At 36.9% G+C, this 22,258-nt stretch overlaps 1 protein-coding gene across 5 annotated transcripts in view; it reads right to left on the reverse strand.

Moving 5' to 3' along the window:
* Window positions 1-20,378, reverse strand: part of Slc16a7 (solute carrier family 16 member 7) — a 182,983-nt gene extending 162,605 nt beyond the window's left edge. The window contains exons 1-2 of one of the 5 annotated variants that reach the window (XM_026392955.2): window positions 20,213-20,378; window positions 16,047-16,180 (exon numbers count right to left, since the gene is read on the reverse strand). The gene's annotated coding sequence lies outside the window, so the exon portion shown is untranslated. Of the gene's footprint in view, window positions 1-16,046; window positions 16,181-19,290; window positions 19,329-20,037; window positions 20,056-20,091; window positions 20,175-20,212 lie in introns of those variants that run through there. The other 4 variants (XM_026392957.2, XM_026392958.2, XM_026392956.2 and 1 more) reach the window with 4 other exon arrangements.
* Window positions 20,379-22,258: the final 1,880 nt, after the last annotated feature.

Consider the following 22,258-nt stretch of genomic DNA (forward strand, 5'->3'; position numbering starts at 1 on the left):
CCCAGTCTCAGCAATTTAGCGAGGCCCTGAGCAACTCAGTAAAACACTGTCTATAATAAAATATAAAAAAAAGTGTTGGGGTAATGGCTCAGTGTTTAAGCACCCCTAGGTTCAATCCCTGATATAAATAAATAATAACTGAAATAGCCATATTTTCAATTCTGTAATTCTAGCAATTTATGTCAGCCATGCAGTTTAATACATGTATGAGTACACAGTATATGGAATAAAGTGTTAGCATATGGTGAGAAAAATGATTATAGAATGTTAATTATGTAGCAGACAAACATAAATATTATCAATAATTAAGCAATACAACCATGTGGTTATAAGCTACAATACTATGGCTATAAAAGATAATTTGTGTTACACATGTCAGGGAATAATTTCAGTGTTTTTTTTTCCTTTTATAATATTCTGCAATAGATATTCAATGTCTGGCTACTAAGAGGCAAAAATCTGAAGTTCTACATAGAATTTGGTCAGCTATTAACAATGGTAAAATGAAGATAGAGTTCAACAATTAAGAGCTTTTACTACCAAGGGATTTAAAAATTTTAGAATTTTATGTGGAATTATATGTAGAGACATATAATGTTGCAATCCACAGAAAGAAGGGACGCAAGAAAAATAAAATACTTTTTGTAACTGATACCCCAAGGTTTAGAAAGACAAAGTGATTCTCTCAACAGTAAACAAAATGACCATAATGACCTCACATAGTAATTATGGAGTTAGTTCTCACCCCAATAATCCATTTATTTTTCTGCTATTATTACTATTTATACCAACATTAAAATATTAATAAACCACATGATCTTGGTGTTTATAATTTTACTATGAAAATGGGGACAGAGTTTATTTACTTTGAATGTATTCTAAAACACTTGAGAATATGAAATATGTTTAAAACAGTGAAACTCAAATCTAAATTTAATTAATTTTCAGGTATATGCAAAGTTTTATAAATAATGCTTGCAGAATTGTAGTTTGCCTATGAAGACAAAGATCCTTCTTCAAGGAAATGTCCCTTAAACAGTGTTCTACAAAATTCCAGTGCCATAAAAAATCTCTAAAAATGATATCCATATCGAATTTGGAAAATTTTGAACTTAGGCATTGCCTAAATGTCGACTACAGATGGGGTTTTCTGCTAGTCCAAAACCAAATAACATTTTATGAGTACATTAATGTTGAAGAAACCATTTTTGCCTTTATAAATATCATAAATGAGGATTAATTCAAGTAATATATTCATATAATTAAAGGCATGCAGAATAGAATAATAATAGAGGAAGCTTAATTTTTTTATTCCCTATTTAGTGAAGAAATTGGCCTAACAATTATATTTTTTAAAAAGAAAAAAATTTGTCTTCATCCCATAATATTAAATCAAAATATTATTCACTAGAAAATATAGATTATTAATAAAGTTAGTCAGCTAACTACCCAATGAATGCATTTATGCCACAACACATAATAACTAAAACCTTTAAAATATGACTTATCTGAAATAAATTCTCAGAATACGATTTTTAACTGGATAATGATACTACAAAATATGCTGTTAACTGTAATAATATAAAAGAGTTCTAATTACCTTTAAATTATGAATGTTAAGAACACTATGGAAATAATTTGCATGTATCATAGTTCTCATATAAAGGGCTTCCTCTAGAAATGATGAAGTTTCTTTAATTTCTACGAACTATACTTTTCTCCAGAATAAAAGTGACTTAGTTTGGCTTCCTCATTCTTTTGAACCTTCCTTATTTTTACTCTCATGAACAGCTGAGTTGAGACAATTAAAAAATTAAGGAACAGAGACAAGCTGAGTCTTAAAAAGATGATAGGGTTATTTTTATCCAACTGCAGGAAAATAAAATAACTTAAAATTCAACTAGTAATATTTGCTTTTGGTATTTTTGAAAAGAATTACTCATGTTTTTCACTAAATAAAATGCCTATTAAGTTTGCAATAATGTGAAGGAAAGAGTCATAAAGAATAAATCGAATTTAGACACTTTAAATGCTCAACCCAGAATATGTGAATTGTGTAAGAAATTATTTTTTGTTGTTGGTGTCTTGTTTTGTTTAGTTTTACTCCAAATAAATGAGGAAATGCTTTGGTCAGAGCAAAGAAAGGATATCTACAAAATGATGTTATTTAGGTATTATCAAGGCACATCCACCTTCAGTAAATACTTTAATAAGTGCCTCCAATTCTTGTTCCGTGCCAAGTAAAATGCCATACAATGAAATGCCTACTCTATTTAAACCTAAAGGTTACAGGCCCAGGGTGGTAAAGCAACAAGCCAGTTACTTTAGGTATCATGCTGTTGCTTGTCCTTTATGCTTTTCTTTGTCAGTCTGGCTTCTGGAAACTGTTAGGTTCCCATGACTGTTATTTGTAGTTTCTCCTTCCAGTAAAACTGAAGGGCATTTCAGAGAACAGTCACCAGGTCTTGGCCAGAGTTTATGCCAAGATCCAACAGAGTTAAGTCATAGAGCAGGAACCAGGTCAGGGTGTAAAACAAGGAAACATGCAGGTTCCAACAGTCTCCCCTTTGGTCTTTCTGGGACTTGGGAGCTCTCTGGAATAAATTCTAATCTGTTATAAGTAAGATGAATTTAAGAAAACATAAGCAGCTACACAAGTGTCTTCATGTTGATTGGTTCAATATTCAACAACTGGCCAGGTGCAGATTTCTAGCACAATGGTAACATCATCCGTGGCACTCCAAAGCGCATGAAGAGTCACCAAGAGAAGAAGCCTGGTCACTTTGAAGGAGTAGTATTTTGTGTTGGTTTCACAGAGGTGGTAAACTCAGCATCTGAACTTTCGCCAATCTTGACACATAAGTCTCTTCACACACCTGTTTTCAAACCTATCACAAAATCCCTCTTACAAGAGATCATAAAGAAACAAAAGTTGGGGCTGGGGATGTGGCTCAAGTGGTAGCGCGCTCGCCTGGCATGCATGCGGCCCGGGTTCGATTCTCAGCACCACATACAAACAAAGATGCTGTGTCCACCAAAAACTAAAAAATAAATATTAAAGTTCTCTCTCTCTCTCTCTCTCTCTCTCTCTCTCTCTCTCTCTCTCTCTCTCTCTCTTTAAAAAAAAAAGGAACAAAAGGTGAAAGTCAACGTCAAGTGAAGAAAGAGAAGGATTTTATTAGTGATCACTGCCATATTTAAAACAAAATTATAAACTGAGCCTGGTAGCATCTGCTTATAATCCCAGCTATGGGCTGAGGCAGGAGCATTTCAAGTTTTGAGGCCAGCCTCTGCAACTTAAGAAGACTCTGTCTCAAAATAGAAAATAAAGGGAAGGGGATGCAATTGAGTTATAGAGAATCTCCCTAGCATGCACAAGGCCCTGAACACAATTCCCATCACTGGAAAAAAGAAAGGAAGGAAGGAGCAAAGGAAACTGAAAATTTATAAACTTTTATCATTATGTGTATTTTTAGTTTCAGAGGTCTAGGAATTTGAGAGATTTCTCAGGAACATAGAAAGGAGAAGGCTGTTGTCTTAGCCTAATTGTACTTCTACAATAAAATCCAACAGACTGGGTAACTTATAAAAGCATTTACTCCTCACTGTCTAGAAACTGTGAAGTCTGAGATCAAAGCACTGACAAGTTCAGTGTCTAAACCAGGCCTTCTGTCCTTCAGTGTCTGGACCAGGCCCTCTGTCCACCACCAATTTGTGGTGCCCTGCTGCTGCATACTCCTAGGATGGAAGGCTGTGTCCTCTTTTGGCAGAAGACAGAAGGGCAAGAGGCCCCAAATCAGCATGGGGTCTTAATTCTACCCATGAAAAAGGAACCTCATTACCTAATCACCTTTTAAAGGCCACGTTTCTTAATGCCATCACATGGACTATTAAATTTTAACATATAAATTTTAGAGAAGACACATTTAAACTATTGCAGCTAGATAAGAAAACAATACATTATTTTTTAAAAAGGTTGATTGTATAATAAAATAAAGAATCATGGCACTACAATCATCTTATATTATACCCTTTAATAACATGAAAGCACATCCAAACCACTTCCTTTGGTTAATGGTTTGATTACAAAAGATGGTCCTTGGGCTGGGGATGTGGCTGAAGCGTTAGCATGCTCGCCTGGCATGCGTGCAGCCCGGGTTCAATCCTCAGCACCACATACAAAGATGTTGTGTCTGCCAAAAAACTAAAAAATAAATATTAAAAAAACTCTCTCTCTCTCTCTCTCTCTCTCTCTCTCTCTCTCTCTCTCTCTCTCTCTCTCTCTTTCTCTCTCTCTCTTATAAAAGAAAAGATGGTATTTTTCAGAAACCAAAATAGTCCATGTAAAAGTGTTTCTCACCCCAAGAAACTGGGAATATATGCTGCTTAAAGACCCAAATGGACTTTCTATTTGAATATTGTATTTAGCTTAGTAAGAACCTTAACAAGATTGTTAATGGTAATCCTAGCACCTTTTCAACTGTAATCTCTAATTGAATATTTATGAAAGAAGTCTTATGCACTCAAGAATATCTGATATACATATTTCCTCTTGTTTGAATTACTGGCTTTTGATTCTTGGCTTCAGAAAGTTACTGTTCAAATAATATGGATTGTTTGAAAAATAGATGACCTATGTTCTTCACCAGTCCATAAAGGCATCCAATTAAATATGGAGTATTTCCTGTGTTCCTCATCAACTCTTCCCTATAAAACATTCAGAGAGTAGGATGTACCTTTTATTTGATCACTTCCTTGATTACACATCTTTCTGATGTCAAGAAAGAGCTATTTTTAATTGCAATACAGGAATTAGATTCTCTTGTCAACAATGAGTTCCACCAACCTTGTAAGAGTATTTAATACTATAAAATCTTGCTGCAGATTAAATGTTTATGCCCTTTTGAAATTCACATGTTGAATTCTCACCTCCAAGATAATGTCATTAAGGAGTGGGGCCTTTAGGAGGTAAGTAGGTCATGAGAATGGAGCCTTCCTGAATGGGATTGCTACATTTATAAGAGATGTCACATCTACCATGTGAGGTGACAGAAGACACATATCTATGAACCTGAAAGTGGTCCCTTACCAGATATGAAATTTGCCAATACCTTGATCTTGAACTTCACAGCCTCTAGAATTGTGAGAAATAAATTTTTGTTGTATATAAACCACTCAGTCGGTAGTGTTTGGTTACAGCAGCCTGAACTAAGACAAAACTTGGTAAACAAAGCTCAATGTTGCCTCACTGAAGTGCCTCACATGCAGAACACATATTATCTTGATCATGTAGTATGAAATTGCATACTGTTATAAAAGAAACACATTTTCAAATATGTATGTTAGAATTTCATAAGAGCACCCTCTTCAAGGTTCTGAACACAGGGCTAGCATTAAGACCTAAATTGTTTACAATGAGAAACATCCTAAATTGCTTTGAAATAGGTTTAATGGACTTTTGCATTGAATTTGAAATCATAATGAAGTTCTGGGTAATTTAATGAAACAATTATCACTAAGATGTTTTTAGAAATGGATAGTCTTCTTATTAAGATATAATTGGAGTTGAATGTACCTGTTTGATAAAGTATATTCAAATACTTGGAGAGGAGTAAAACAATATTCAGAATTCAGTGATTTAAACAAAGTCTTAATTTAATAATGTTATTGATTTCTACCTGATTTGTTGGTACTGACATTAGTCTCAACATGCAGTATATAGAATTAACATTTTTGGAAAAAAAGATTATGAGTGTAGAAGAGTGTAAAATAACACATTGTCAACATATTTATTATTCTTTGAGGTTTTTTCATTTGTTTGTTTCTTGGGGAAGACTTCCAGGTATGATTTTGACATTTTGACATCTAAAAATATGATTTTTTAGGAGTGTATTTTTTTAAATGAGCACATTTTAAAAGAATAGGATCCTAAGTGTTTATGTATCATTGTCCCCACAATTTAACTCTCTCATGAAATGTGTGTGCGAAAGCAAAGGGGAACTCCCAGTTTACATGAGAAGATAATGTGAAATACCAAAGAATGAGTGGATTTTGGAAATGGAATCATGTTACCTAACCCATCGGAGCCATCCAAGGCTACATTTCCATTCTAAATTGGTGATGAAAATGTCCATTCTATAGGACTGTTCAGAATATCAGATGACATTCGGGATTATACTAAGTGATCCATGTAAAAGCCCCATGAACCTGTGTCTGTCACACTGCCTTGCTCATCCCTTTGTTAATTCCAAAAATCTGGGTGTGTAAATCATCTTGAAAATCTCTCAGACACCAAAAGAGTATCAAATAATTTTGCTTTTAAATTTAGATTTTAAAGACTACAAATCATTATCTGAATGTAGAGTTGAACAGATATTAAGTATTATTGCTTCAAGACAAGAACCTATAAGATAAAAGGACTAATAAAATGTGAAATAATTCAAATAGCTTATAGACTAAAAGAGTCGGTTCAGACACTCTTAAATGAAAGTTACAGACCAAATACCAAATAAATTTGATAATAAAAACTGAGATATCCCAATGAAGAGTCATACTTAAATTTCTAAATTGATGATACTTTCAGAAGTGTGTCTTTCCTTTTCGGGGAACTTTTGAAAACAAACAGACCCAGGTTTCTTAGGGAGAAAGAGTAATAAATTTATGTTGTTAATAAAAATCACATAAAAATATAAGAATCCATTATTTTGTCACTGAAGTATTTTTTCTCAAATTAATAGTATGTGTTACATTAAAATGAATGATGAAAAATGAAATAATTTTTGTGTGACCTGTAGATCTGATGCCTGTGAATCCTTCTGTATCAGGTCATTACTGTGTGTAATTAATGTTCTCCCATGGCACAGTAGCCATGGAAGATGCTAATGTGGCCCATGAGGGACAACATACTAATATTTTCTTGGACTCCCTGTGGCTTCCTCTGAGTCATTTACTTTTTTATATCCCTTCATTATTTTGCCATATCCATTAGTGAGTTGCAAATTGTTCTATAGTATCTTCTCCCTTGTGTTCAGAAAAAGAAAGTGGTACGGTAGTCACCCTCAGTTCAGTTTTTACTTTTCAGAATTTCAGTTACCGGTGTTCAACCATTGTTTGTAAGTGTTGAATGGAAAGTCCCAGAAATAAACAACTCATTATTCTGTGCAGTATTTTCTAAGTGGAGTGATAAACCCACCCAGGACAGGAATCAACCCTTTGTTCAGTGTATCCTTGCTACATGAACTATATGTTCCTGAGTCATAGTAGCCATCTTGGCTGCCACATCAACTATTGGCAGTACTGCAGTGCTTGTTAATTCTTATTTCACTTAATAACAGTCCTAACATGCAAAAGTTATGATGCTGGTAGTTCAACTACACCAAAGAAAAATCATGAAATCCTTCTTTGAAGTGAAAGGGACAAATTTATGGTAAGTATATGTGTAGAGGAAAAATCAGAGTACATATGAGATTCAGTATTATCCTTGGTTTCAGCCATCCATATCTTGGAATATATCCCTGGGGATAAGGATGAACTAACTGTTATTAAGTTTCATTGATTCTTATCTTTACTCTGAGGCAGTTCTTGACTTAGGAAAATATACTCAGCTCTTCATAGCTACATACATCAAAGACACTATGAAACAGATCAGTGGAACCTATATAACTATGAGAAAGGGAGACAACAGGAAAAGGTAGAAAAGGGAGGAAAACTACAAACAACTGAACATTAAGAGGCAAAACAAAGAGTAACAGAGAGAGAAACTGAGTCTCACACACACAGAGTTCTGGCCCCATTATAAGTTAATATTTTCTTCAGGCCTGTTGTCACACAAAATTCATGGAGGTCTACTTGCCTACCTCCTATCACACACATGTCATCTCAGCTACTCAGGAGGCTGCAGCAGAATAGCAAATTCAAGGCCAGCCTGGGAAAGAAACAAAAGACCCTATCTCAAAATAAAAAATGAAAAGGGCTGAGGACATAGACCAGTGGTTGAGTGCCCCTGTGTTAAATCTTCAGTACCACACACACACACACACACACACACAAAGACAGTATTTTCAATAAAAATTTGCAGAAGCATTTGTAGTAAAAACTGACTCAACTTTTTAATATATGGCACAATGCTCTGAATAGAAAAAAAACTTGGTCACATGATAAAACAAATTGGAATATTCACTTTTTAAAAATTTCTAAAAGTATATTTCAATTTATATACTAGCTTTAAAAGTATGTGATTCTCAAGGAGTCAATTTCTTGGTCATGTCGTATAAAGAAGGTTTTCTTACTAGTTTTGTGGTTTTATGCCAATTATTTTCTTCTATCTATTCCTCAGTATTCTCTTATCAAATGGGAATAAGAACATCAACTTCATTGGCCTATTTTGAGTTTCTAAAGGTATAAAGTATGAAAATCTCTTGTCACAGTGCTAGTACTTAGTTGTGCATCCAATATCTAGTATTTATTTTAGTGTAAGTATTGATTTTAAAAATGCTGGTGTTATACCCATTCATCCCTCAGTTTATGAAAATAGAAATAACATGGAAGGAAAAAGTGGTCTCTGCCCTCGACATAAAATAATCAATTTTATCAAAGTAATAAATCTACTAGATCAGGGATTTTTCACATGACTCTATACTTTAGCATCACAAATTGTTAAGTAAAAGAGAACTCCTAAATAGTCCACAAGTTGAGTCAAATGTTTCATCAAGTTTAAGGATCAGTTTTCTGGATGAATGCTCTAAAAAGTACATTGGTTTTAACATTATATAATATATATATATATATATATATATTATATAATATATATATAACTATATATAAAAAATATATATAATATATATATATATATATATATATATAATTCTTATACTTAAGCAGACTTTTATTTATAGATGTTTGCTTTCCATTTTGAGCTTTGTGGCACTTACAAGAGGCATCTCCTTTCTTCACTTAACCAAAGACTCTCCATCTGTCAGCTCCAAATCAAATTCTACTTCGTTAATTAAAGCCTTCTTTCATTCCTTCATCACAAAACAAAATGTCCCTCTTTCTAAATCCTAGAGTATGGTCAACACATATTTTTCTCTAAAGTATCAAATAGTAAATATTTTAGATTTTACAGGCTAAGTCAGAACTACTCAACTTTACTGTAGCAGGAAAGCAGTTACAGGAAAATATGAAAAGAAAGAGATGTAGCTGTATTCCAATAACACTTTTATTTTAAAAAAGGCAGCAACCTGAGTCTTTATTCTCCCTATCTGTAAAGGAATATTATCATGAATCATGTTGGTGAATATTTATGTTTTAACATGAACAAATATCTGTAAAGTCAATATAAAGTCTTTCTATTTGTGGCAGCTTTTAAATGTGCTTATATGCACTATTATATCTAGGTGGAAACTATGGAATTCTTATCTTAAAATTCACTTGGAATATACTCCCAACTGACATTACTAACTCTGTAGCTAAGTGAAAAATTCATCACTTAAATACTTTTGCAGCATTGATGTCAATATGTGAGTGTTCTTCTATATGTTCAGAAGCCAGAATTTTGTATATATTGGAAAGATGCACATTATTGTAAAGTCAACACATTATTTGTTTTCTGAACATCCTTCTTGGTTCTAGTTGTAAACTGAAATATTATAACCCACAAATACTTGTGTAGAAAATAGAATTCCCCAGGGATAAGGAAACTCTTCCTGAAAACACACCAAATACACAGGCAGGATAAGAACGAAATGACTGTGTTACCATCTATTGGCTTCCAGCATTATTTATCTACTCTCCAATGAAAAACTATAAATAGGCTTTATTAACCACTTTCAAAATGAGAAAATTTAGCTCTGGAAATTTAAATAATGATTTTAGTCAAACAGTTTAACAGTGGCTGAGTCAAAATTCATGGAGGTCTACTTGCTTACCTCCAAAGCCTCTGACAGATGGAGAGAAAGGGGGAAGTAAAAAAAGTGAGAACTATAGAGTGAAACCCACTACAGGGAAACAGCCCTGATGTTCTACAAAAAGCTGCCTCCGAGACACAAAATGCTTAATCTTGCTTCAAGAATATGTCTGATTATTTGTGTGACTGAAGACTAAAAAGGACTCACAAATTTTTTTTCAGTCATTTCTCTAACATCTAAAACAGTATCTGGAACAACATAGTAGATGAATGCTATTGGTTAAAGCACTGCATTCTCTGGCTTGAAATATGTCAGAGGCTTTCTTCAAGAATCTCCCTTCAGGGGCTGGAACTATGGCTCAGCGGTAGAGCACATGCCTAGCACGCGCGAGGCCCTGGGTTCAATCCTCAGCACCACATAAAAATAAATGAATAAAATAAAGGTATTGACAACTAAAATTAAAAAATATTTTTTTTAAAAAAAGATCCCCCTTCATTGTAGATTTGACATATACTTTTCCATGAGAAAAGTGACATATATTTTTCCTACTCTGTTCATCTCTGTTCATATATCTGCTCGTACCAACAGTCCAGGACATCCTTAGGAGTCCTGCCACCCCATACACATTTACCCCCACCACTCAGAACCAATCTAAGGGAATGGCATCTCATATTTATTGTTCTTTAGTCCATAATGGTTCTCCAGCCTCCCTGGGTTCATAAGAGGTCAGTGTTTTCTCTAAGCTTCCTACCTGGTTCTATATTCTTAATTCTAATGGTAAGGAAGGTTTATTATTTTTGTCAGAGTGTTTTAACAGACCCACCTTATTATATTTGACTAGTCTCTTGACTAGTTAAAAATGTTTTTAGATGTTCTCAAATTTCCTTCCTCTAGAATGTCTTAAAATTCACTGAAGCACTAATCATTTGAAAATACTAATAGTGAAAATTGTATGTGGTTCATAGATTAAAATCCAGACCCCTCCCCTGGCAAGATGAGTAACTTTGGGCAAGATATTTTACCTTTGTGTTCTAATTCTCTCATCTGGAATATGAGGGTGATAACCATGCTTCCTCAGAATGTTTTGAGGATAAAATTAGTTAAAACATATAAAGTACTAAAAGGATGTCTCACATACAGAAGTGTTCAATAAAGGCAACTTAATTTTTACACAAAGGTTAACTCTGTAACTTTACCTAATAGCTTACTCGTTTGGTCTACTATCTTTAAACTCATTTATCATATACATACATGGTATATTTGTTGTTTTACCTCTGATTCTATTAATCTACAAAGGAGGAGGATAATTTTATTGAATGGCTAATCTCCAATTGTAATCAAAATTTAAAATTAAATTCCCTCTATCTTTTAGTGGTTTCTTCATTTGTTAATTCATTACACAGAGAAAAAATGTTCAGCCCCAAGTTGGCAGAGGTGAATCTATATACACACCTTGATTTGTCACCTTTTGACTTCACCTGAAAAGAGTGTATTGCTGATCAGTTGTGTTATGAACAACAGTTCAAATATTTATAGTCACAAACAACCACTGTACTCCAGTAAGTATTCTGCACACTTTTGGACTTTCCTAAAGTCTCCTCCAAAAATGCAACAGCCCTGAAAAAGAATCAGGTCAAATAAAGGACAGGTAGAAAAACTAAATATGTTAAATTGATAAAGAAAACATAAGACAGGTGAACTGTCACCATGTATGTACAGGCTGCCACTCAACTGGAAAAGTAATCTATTTCAGCCACAGAGAGCTGAATAAACACCTTAGAACAACAACAACAAAAAAATATAGCCCAAATTAGAACTACCTTTTAAAAAAATAGGCTGCTTCCATGTGTATACTATGTGTATCCTTAAAATAAACCCCAAATGATGGTTATCAAAGATGCCAAAGATAAAATAGAAACAATACACAAAAGTCAGAACACTCAGATGTACACTAAATTCCTTGCAATTCCAAAATCCACCCAACTGCTAAAGGAGGCATGAATATTAACATTTATTATCCATGACATCCAGAAGTCTAAAGTATAGGGAGAAACTGAAGACTTATACAAGGGCAATTATAATAACATGTTTGGAACAACTAAGGTATTACAAATGCAATGTACTGAAATTTTAGAAAACTTTTCTTTTACCTAATCCAGAGGCTTCAGAGGAGTTTTTAATATAAGCAGCTCTGAAAGCAAAGTTAAAGTTAGAAATGGAAATAGTAGGAAGTTAGAGCATGTCAATATGAAAGAGTATGACCACAGATGCAGTGCAGGAAATAAAATGAGAATGAATGAGGAACAGAGGACAGTTCAAATTGATTTGCGTAGGATGGCTGTTGGAGATGGGCCTGGAAAAGCTGTCTGTAGTTACATCATGCAAGCACTGAAATGTTGGTCCTTTGGTGCTAGATCATGGTGGTCATCAAAGTGTTACTAACATAGTAGGGGAGATATGCTGTCATGGGAGTTTCTGAAGACAGGTATATTGTGGGAATATAATTGTGAGATAGAAGGCTAGAGGGAGGGAGTTCTCCAAAACTTCTAGTCTGAAATAATGCTGATACCAACAAAATAAGTGCAGGTTAAAAAAAGAAGGAAGGAGACTTAGAGGGTTCAGGTGAGACCACAGGGTGTCAAGATGTCTGCAGCAAAATAAAGGGAGCTGTCTAGCAGACAACTGGAAATGCCTAGAGAGGCCTAGAGCTTAGGGAAGGTCAGAGCTGAAGACCCTGACTTGGGAGTTATTCCTACCAGAAGAAAATGAAGGTCCAGCATTGAGGAATTTCACAATCAACAGAAAAAAGACAGAAGAAACACCAAAAACAGAAATTTAGAAACAGATACTCCAGTGAAATGAGAACAGCCAGAGAGGACCAGAAGCATACAGAAGCCAAACGAGGAATTCAAGAAGCAGCAAGTTCCAACTTTGCCAAAAGCTGTTGATAATTCAAAGCAAATGAAGATCTGGAAGCCAGGAGATCTAGGATTATTAAATGCTAATGTTTATTATACTTTATAAATAAAAAAATTCATCTTTCAAATCAAATTGTTTTCATACTAGATTATTCTTTTTTCCTTCAAGAAAAAACAAATTGATTTTTTTTATTTGAGAATATTCTGATCCCAAGGATAAATTTATGCCGTTAAACATTCTCAATTTGATCATATTGGCCAATATCTAGTGCCATTCTACTCAGAGGCAAATTAAAATGTAGAGGGATTTTTTGTTGTTGTTGTTATAAAGACTGACAGGAAACTATTGTCATATGGAGGTCAAAGGCCATTGTTAAGGACCCAATGTGACAATTATTTGCTTCTATCTCTCTCTTAGAGTGGGCTTCTGTAAAATGGGAAAAAGAATATACATTTCATTGGGCTATTGTAAGTTTTTAATGAGCCAAGGTATGAAAGGCTCTAGTCACAGGGTGACACTCTTTCCTTCCTTCATTCTTTCTATAAACGTTCAGTAGTACCATGTCCGGAGCTCGGCATTAAGCAATGAAGAGCACAAAAGTCTTGGCCCTTGATTAACTTCAGACAAGACAGAAGCTTTATCATGTGGTGGTTAAGTTAGAAACTTTTAAATTTCTAAAGGTATATTCCAATATATACCTGAGCTGCTGCGCTCCAAATGTCTCTCATTTTCAGAGTCAATTTGTGGTTATATTGTATAAAAAGGTTCTTCTTACTAGTTTTGCATTTTATTCTTCCCACCAACCAAATTTCATATTTTGCAATCCTACCTCCCCTCGATCGAGGTTATGCTATTAATAGGTGGTGGCTTTTGAAGGTATGTCATAGGCAGTTGATAAATCATTTCTTCAAACTATGTAAAGCCCTGGACAGTGAAACACTGCTCTTGGGAACCCCACAGTGCCAGGGTGCCCTGGGAACACTCATTTGCAAGGTGATTCCTGTTGATGGGTGAAATTCTGTGTTTGCCATGGAACTCACTAGTTCAAGAGGCCTTGATTTCAAAACGTCGCCACCCAGAGAGAAGAGATGAGCATAACTTGCCAAGCCTCATACAGCTTGTTTTTCCTATCTTTATCCTATTTTCCTCAAGAAGCCTGCCACACTGAAATCCTTTGATGTTCCTATCTATAAAAATAAAATGTAGGCTCTTTTTCTTTGTTAGACCCAGGCTCCATCAGAGCTGATCACCCACTGTGCCCCCCACTTTCAATTAATAAATGAGTTTTTATTTTATTTCTACAATTTTTGATTAATTTTTCTCAGCTTGTTTACATCCCTCCTGTGCAGTTTACTGATCCCTTGCTGTGCAGGAGGCAGGGAGAGAGGTAAGTAGGTCATGAGGATGTAGCCCTTAGAAATGAGATTAGTGCTCTTATAAAGGGGGCTCCTGAGAGCTCTCTTACCCTCTTTCTACCACTTGAAGATGTAGAAACCTGCAGTCTGTGCCCTGGAATAAAACTCTCAACACCAGTCAACCATGCCAGTATTCTGATTTCAGATTTCCCAGCTCTGGAACTATGAGAATAAATTTCTATTGTTTATAAACCACACAATCTTTGACAATTTGTTATAGCAACCTGACCTTTACGGATAATTATGGATTCCCAGTCTCTCTCTCTGTCTCTCTGCTCTGGTTTGAGATGTGACCCTTTGCCCCCCTATCCCTGCCACACACACACACACACACACACACACACACACACACACACACACTCCTGCCATAATGTGCTACTATCTACCACCCTCACCAAATGTCAAACCAATCCTTAACTCCCTACACCTTCATCCCACCCTCACCCCATCTAATCTTGGACTTTAAATCTTCAAATTGTGTGCTAAATTATAAACATTTTCTCTTTATAAGTTAGCTGCCTCAGGTATTTCATTGTAGTAATGTAAAGCTCACTAATAATGATTCTTCAGCCAACAGCTTTAATCAAAATATGATTAGGAATCAAGACTAAGTAATAATACATGTCATCGTATTATTAGGTGAGAAAGTAGAAAATGCTTTTTATAAAACACCAGCATTTTACACAGATCTTTATTTAAACAAATGTTTCACTTGTGTTCACCACTACTACTAAATATTTTCAACTGAAAGTCATTGTTTTAATGCCAAGCATTACCAAAAATTAGTCACTGGTTCTATAATTAAACCACAGATATTTTGTGAAACCATCCAAACTGCACAGAACCATTGACAGAAAAATCTTTATACCAGCATCATATAGCTGTCAATCAAATGTCCTGTTGGGTTTTCTTGAACTCCTTAGGAATTTCAATGAATATTAATGAAAACATTTGCAAGAAAGTTTTGGTATTAGGTCAGGAAAACCATTTCTAAAAATATTTGCATCATTTATCAAAACTGAGATTTGTGAGTATGTTGAAAGTGTCTCTAGTGCACCCAAGTAAAAATTAGTCCAACTTGTCTAGCAGGACTAGTTTTATTATAGTTAAGTTCAATTTGTTTAACTTGTGTTTTTTTCCAGTATTCTTGATTATTTCATATATAAATGCACATTTTTTCCAGTATTCTCAATTATTTCATATATAAATGCACATATCACCCTACATATTTACTAATTATCAAATATGTTTGGTAAATGTGATTTATTCTTCTAAACAATGGCCTATATTATGCTATTCTCTCATACTGAGATATAAACTGCTGAATATCCCAGGTAGGTAGATTAGACTCCTAGGTTCACCATCCAAGAGAGCAATTTAAAAATGCTTTTTCCTACAAGTTTAAAAAGAAAAGAATCTATTACTCACTAAGAATTAGTGAGCAGTTGTCTTCTAACACATTTCCTAATCCCTTTGATCCAAACAGTTTTAAGAAAGCCTGTGACCTCTCAGGGGAAGTTATTTAGTGGTTTATTATGCAATTCCACACTATTATGTCATCTAATTCGAGACTTGAGATTTCAAAGAGTTTCTGAAAATCTGGTCAGAATAAGCCAGTGATCCTTATAGCACCCTAAAAGCTTTCAGGCCAAATATTTAATAGCCCAAACCAGCAACCATGTATTGAGTTATTTTTAGGCAAGTGCTATTTCACTATCTCAATCTTTACGATCAATATGTAAAAGTGGTTATTATTTTCTTTTTTTATAGATGAGAAACCAAAATTTAAAGACATTTAGCAACTTACCCTTAATGCTCAAGTGGCAGAGCTGAGATCAGAACCCAGACGGGCCAGACTTCTGAGCTCCTGCTTTTACCTCTGCCCTGTCCAGTAATCTGTCTTCCCAGATGAATGGTCTCTACACTCAAAGACCATGAAGCCTAGGAAGAGAGATAGGATGCTTACCCAAAGAATTGTGGTGGAAAGTAAAATCAGAATAAGAGCATCCTAGATCGAGTTACAAGGCAGTTCAGATGAACACAGATTACATCCAGATGTGGGAACTAGGAGGGGGCTTCTTCCTTGAGATGTGTTCGGGAAAAAGGGGTCAAAACAGTAAAGGGCTGCAGTTAGTGATTGCTGCATTCCATTCTATTTGTCAGGCACAGTCTATGACACTTGACAGTGTTTTCTTCTTTGGTGTTCAGGATACAACTACAAGCTCTATCTCCATGCTGAATAAGACAAAGTCAACCAGTTTATGAAATGATACTTAAATTCACAGCCTCTGAATGTAGTTTTTTTTTTCTATTTCTTAGCCATCTTAACTGGGTTTCTATTTGATGTATATAGACACCTTTTGCTAATTTTTCAGCCCAAAGAGAGTACTTTTCTAATTCACACAAATGGGCCTTAATGGCAACTATCTTGTCCTCAGGGAAGTCTGTGTAGCATTTTCTGTCAGATTCAGAGTTGAAGGCAGAAGAGACTCAGTTTGTTCCTTTTTTATTTCCTTCTCTTCCCCTTTTCCTGCATTTCTGCCTCCCTCACTCCTTCATTCTTTCTATTATAAGATTCCGGTGCTACTGTGTGCTAGGCACTGCACTAAGTGATGAAGAACACAACAATCTGGCCTTGTTTAGCTTTATACAAGGCAGAAGTTGTACTGTGTAGTGGCTAAAGCCAGACAGACCGCCTGGGTGCTGTCTCCTAGGATAGTCACTTACTAGCTGCTTTGGTTTAAATATGGTTTGTCCCTATGCAAACTCTTGTTGAGGTTTGGTCCCACCACAAAATGGTCTTCAAATGTAGTAGGGCCTCTGAGAGGCATTTTGGGTTATGGGGACATCACCTTCATAAGGGATTAATACTTATCTCAGAAGAGTGGCTTAGGTCAGAGGGGACTGTATTAGTTGCTGTGACAGTGGGTTGTTACAAGGCCTGTGCTTGGCCTCCTTTGTATGCACCAACTTCCAACTCCATATTTCTGCCATACTGTAACACCAGTAGGAAACACTCCCCAGACAAGAGTACTATACTGTTTGGACTTTCCAATATTGTGAACCAAATTGATCTTTCTTTATCCTATATATCATCCAGTATCAGGTTTTCTATTATAACAATACAAAATGGACTATGACATGAGCTGTTCCACAGACACAAGTGCCTAAATTCCTCTTCTGCAAACATGGATATGGACAGACCTACCTTATAGGGGTTTTGTGTGCTACCAGAAAGCAGAAATACAGTGTCTGGAATATGGCAAGCATTCTAGAGATTCTATGTTACCATATTCTTGGGCTTATGGGTATGAGTGGGTCTATTCACAGTGTCTAAGAATTCAGAGCTTAATCTCCTCTCTCAAAAAGTGGAAATTAATTTAGTGGCCAAGATAATATTCAAAGAAGGAGCAATCTCCCCTGGGAGCAGGGAGAAAACCTTCAATTACTTGTTTGTACATGGTTGTTCTCAATGAACAAAAGCTTGGGGTGAATACACAGGTTCCTAAGACAACGGACCCTTCTCAAATTTTCATTTTGGCAGACCATACAAACATTTCTTAAAACAACTACTAAATTATTTTCAGGTAATTTGGGATGTATCCCTCCCTCACTGAGAAAAGAAAAAAATGAAAAACCCAAAAACAAATGGAATAGGAGGATCAACCTGAATGACTAGATGAGAATTTCTTAAGAGTAGAACTCCAATCTCATTCATCTTGGTGATTCCACTAGGATGTTTGGGCTGATGATGATTTTACAGGCTCAAAATAGCTGGTCTACATTTTAGCTATTTCCACTTTCTTTATTCCACACAAGAGGATTTCAGGGTAGATACTAGTAATCCAATTGTATGACTAAGGAAAAAATAAAGCCCAGATTATTAAATAAATTACTCACTCTTTTACAAGTACAGAAATCAGCTCAAATTCTGGGCCTGATTCTACAATTAATTCCCTTCTCCCCTGTGAACTTCTCAAAAACATTTGGTGAAGGAATATAAAATTAAAAGTAAATTTAGGAGACACATTTTTTTTTTTTTATTTCAGCTAAGTGATCCAGGAATATAACTGGACTAGAGACATTTCTTTAGTTCAATCTCTGCTCCTTCCCTCTAGAAGGACTCAAGGTCAAAAATGTAAGCCAAATATCATAAAAGACTAAGTATATATCTAGATATAAACTAAGCATTTATAGAAAGATTCACGAATTTGGATATTGGAAACTAATGTTAAAATTTCAGAGCATTTAACCATCATCAAAAGTCCTTGGGGGAAAAGAGAAGCATATAACTAGACACTGTTATGGTGAATTTTTGCAAAAAGTAGTTTCTGACTTTATGATTTGTTACCCAATATACTTAGTTGACTGCTGTTACAATCTTACTTTCACTGAAATCTTTCAGTTGCCCTCTCACTTAGATTGATTTAAATGTAATGTGTTCAGAAAGCAGAAAGTGGAGCTAGGATTGCTTCATCGGGGCTAAATATGAATCACCTTATTCAACCCTCATCTGCTCTGCCCTCTGCAGCCCCCACCCAATTCTGATTTTTCAGCCACACTAGACCAAATGAGCATTTAGTACTTGTGGTTCAAATGACACAGCACATTCAAGCTAACCTGTGTGCTGAAAGTTTGCAACCTTCCGAGCTCTGACTGGGTTTAACCATAAAGCCTGTAGTGCCAAGAAAGGGCATTTGTGCCCATGACTTCCTCTTGCCCAGTCTTTTTTCACGACGCGTTTATCATTGCCTGCTATTTTTATTCATCTGCTTCGTCTCTTTTGGGACCAGAGAAAGGAGGAGTACATGAAGTACTAGCTTTCCTATTGCCTCTAAACAGCCTCACTTAATGTAACCCAGTCCTACTTCTCTAGGAATGGGAGTTAAAGAAACACTTCTAGAAACACTGTCCCTAGTCTCCTCTCCTGTGTGTATTTGTGTTTATGTTTTAATTTCTCTGGGGTGGAACCACAGAATTCCCTTCCCTGGTTGTAGAGAGAAAGTGGCCTTGGGCAAAACCGCCCTTCTCAAGGCAGTCAGCAATCCTACCTGAGCTCGCAAGTGGAAGAGGAAAAAGGATGGAGAGGGCAGCTGCACTGCAGCATCTGCTGAGGAAGGAGGCAGTTAGCACGTGAGCAGGCTCCAGGGCTTCCAGCCTCACAAGCAACCTGGTTGGGCCTGGCGCCCCAAGCGTGGCGCAGCGGCCCAGGAAACCAAGCATACACAGGAGAGAAGCAAGCCCTTCTTGGCCCCTGCCAAGTCAGTACAGCCCTTCTGCTCAGCCACAGGCCTCGCCCGCATCCACCTTTCCATCTGCCTCCACCTCCGCCATGCTTTCAGCATACCGCAACTGAAGCCCCCTGGCATTTAGTCCCTTCCTCCCAGCTCTCCAAGCCCAGATCGTCTGCTAAAAGAGTAGCCAGCCGCTCCCTGCACGCATTCTCACTACCTGTCTCGACCTACTGCAGCTACGATACCACCCCAAGGTGCTCAGGGGCCCAGGGGCGAGATGCTGGGGAGGAGCGCACAAGGGACACGCTTGACAGGAACCAGATCCCAGAGTCCCGTGGGCCAAGGAGACTGGGCAGTCCCTTGCAGGTCAAGTCTGTCCGAAAACAGAGAGCGCGGGCTGCTCCTGGCCCACACCACCCAGGGCTATCCCTCCCGGGACCCCGCAGGCCCACCACCCCGACGTGCTAGCCCCCTGCCGCTCTCGCTCTGCGCTCCGCGCGCCCGGCGAACCAGAGTTCTTCTGCCGCGGCAGCTTCAGGGGGTTTTGCCTATATAAGGGCTCACTGGCAAACTGTGCGTTGGCGCGTTTGTCACAAGCTGGCCATTATTTGTACACACGCGTGCAGCGGCTCCCTGGGCAGCTCCGGTCGCAGACAGACGCACGCTGCCTTCCTCTCCGCCAGCGCCTCCTCCTTTTCTTCCTCCTCCTCCTCCTCCCTTCTTCCCGGAGTGTACTTACTTTATCTGATCTCTGGCAAGGGGTGGGCGCTGCAGCTCTGGGTCCTCCCCCGCCCAGTCGCAGCCGGTTCTGCTCGCTGTCACCCGGTGAATGGAATTATTTATTTATTTATGTCCCCTGACGTGTCCTCGCCTGCAGCAGCCAGAGGAGGAGGGGGGCAGCGGGCAGGGGAGGCGCGCTGCTGAACGCCCTTGTGGGTGCCGAGGATCGCGCGCCGGGGCTGGGGATGGGGGGGGAGGGGTCCTGGGAAGGTTGTGTCAGAGGACCGCCGGGAGCAGGGTGGGGTGCAGCTGGGGCGTGGGGGGGGGGGCACCGCCCGGTGACGGGACTGAGCATGCTCCAAGCCGCTGTCAACGCTACAGACCCTTTCTCTATGGCTTGAGTAACTCCACTTCGGATTTTAGTTGTGACCAAGTAAGATCTTTTGTTCCTGATCAGCCCTCTAGTGCTTTAGGCAAAGTACTTTGGCGCTTAACCTAAGAGACAGGTGTGGTAGGTCTGTTTAGATACCCCCAGGGAAGTGTGCAACCTATTGGAGAGCAAAGTGTGCAAAGGAAACATGAAGAATGAGAGAAATTAGAAGATCCTCATTGTGAACTCAGAGGGAAAGGGTTGAGCGGTTATTTAGTTAAGGATTGGGGGGGGGGAGGGAAGCAGGTGACAGGTGTGGGGGTGTCAGTTTGGGCAATAAAGTTGACCAACCAATCCCCTCCAAGGGGAAAATAAAGTTTATACTATTGGAGGAGTACAGAAAACAGTAATATTGAAAATAGGAAGATACGAAACAACAAAAAAAAAGATTCATTTGTAAATGATTGCTTTTCGATTTAATTTATTAAATGATTTAATGCTTCGAAAGAGGAATTAGTTATTTGACAATGAATAACATTAGTGATGGTGGTAATTCTACAGTCCTTAGTTTAGTTCCTTCCTCGGTCCAAAATACACTTCTCAGAGAAGTTGTAAAGAGGAAGGACTGGAAATCAACATTTAGGCTACTCCAGAGACTGGGTTCCTTTGATATTTTGAAGTTGAATTGCTACCTAGAGTAAAAGAAAATGCCCAGAATAATAAACATATACTTGGATTTAAAAACTTGTGTTGCAATTTTCTGCCAATTAACTCGCTTCCCCCACCCTGATTCCACAATAATCTTATTAGATCTATTCTATGATTGTTCACATTTTACACATTTGGAAACCACAGGTGAAATCACTTGAGTAAATTTACACTGTCTTACTTTGCCACAGTGAGTCTGTGGGCATGAACAAAACTTGAATTCTATTTTCTACAATTTCAAAATAGAAATAATATCAACTTGTCATTGTTTCTATAAGATTTAAGATGATATGTGAGTGGCTAGAACGTAATGTGAAAGGAGTAAATGGTAGCTATTAATAAGTTCAAAATGGGAGTAAGTGATAGCTTTACAACTAAAAAGCAAAGGCTGAAATTTCTAGAATGGACTTAAATTTTTTAGACTAAGAATACACAAATTGATATTTTGATATAAGCAGGTTAGGCCTATGATATAATGTCTAACAGTGATTATAAACCCTTCATTACAATTGCAAAATAAAAAAGAAGAATGATAATCTTTGAAAAGAAAACATTAAAGGCAATTTCCAAGTCATGTACTTGAGTGTTTGCTGTTGACATTTTCCTACTCATTCCTCACTTTTCTTTCTTTTCAAGGAGGAGGAAGAAGAAGAAAAAACTTATACTTCCTGAATTTCACCCTGTTCTCCCTTTTCCTTTTCTGTTTTTTCTTTTATGTCCTGTTCTGAACAGTCCCTGTTTGGGGCCTACTTAACTATTGCCAACTCCCAAACATCACTTCTCATAACATTTTATTATAACCTTAGGAAGTTTTCATTTTAAGTGTTGTTTTCCCAATAATTAAAACTCTGGATCTAATTTACCTACTGCCCTAGAGTTGGCATTTTGGGACTCATTTCTAAATTGCATTTTGCTATAGCTAGTATGTCATGTAAATTTGGTTGGATTAGAAAAGAATCTGAAAGGAGTATTACCTATTAATTACCA

Source organism: Urocitellus parryii, chromosome 5 (genome assembly GCF_045843805.1).
Source record: "Urocitellus parryii isolate mUroPar1 chromosome 5, mUroPar1.hap1, whole genome shotgun sequence".
NCBI classification, from domain to species: Eukaryota; Metazoa; Chordata; class Mammalia; order Rodentia; family Sciuridae; genus Urocitellus; species Urocitellus parryii.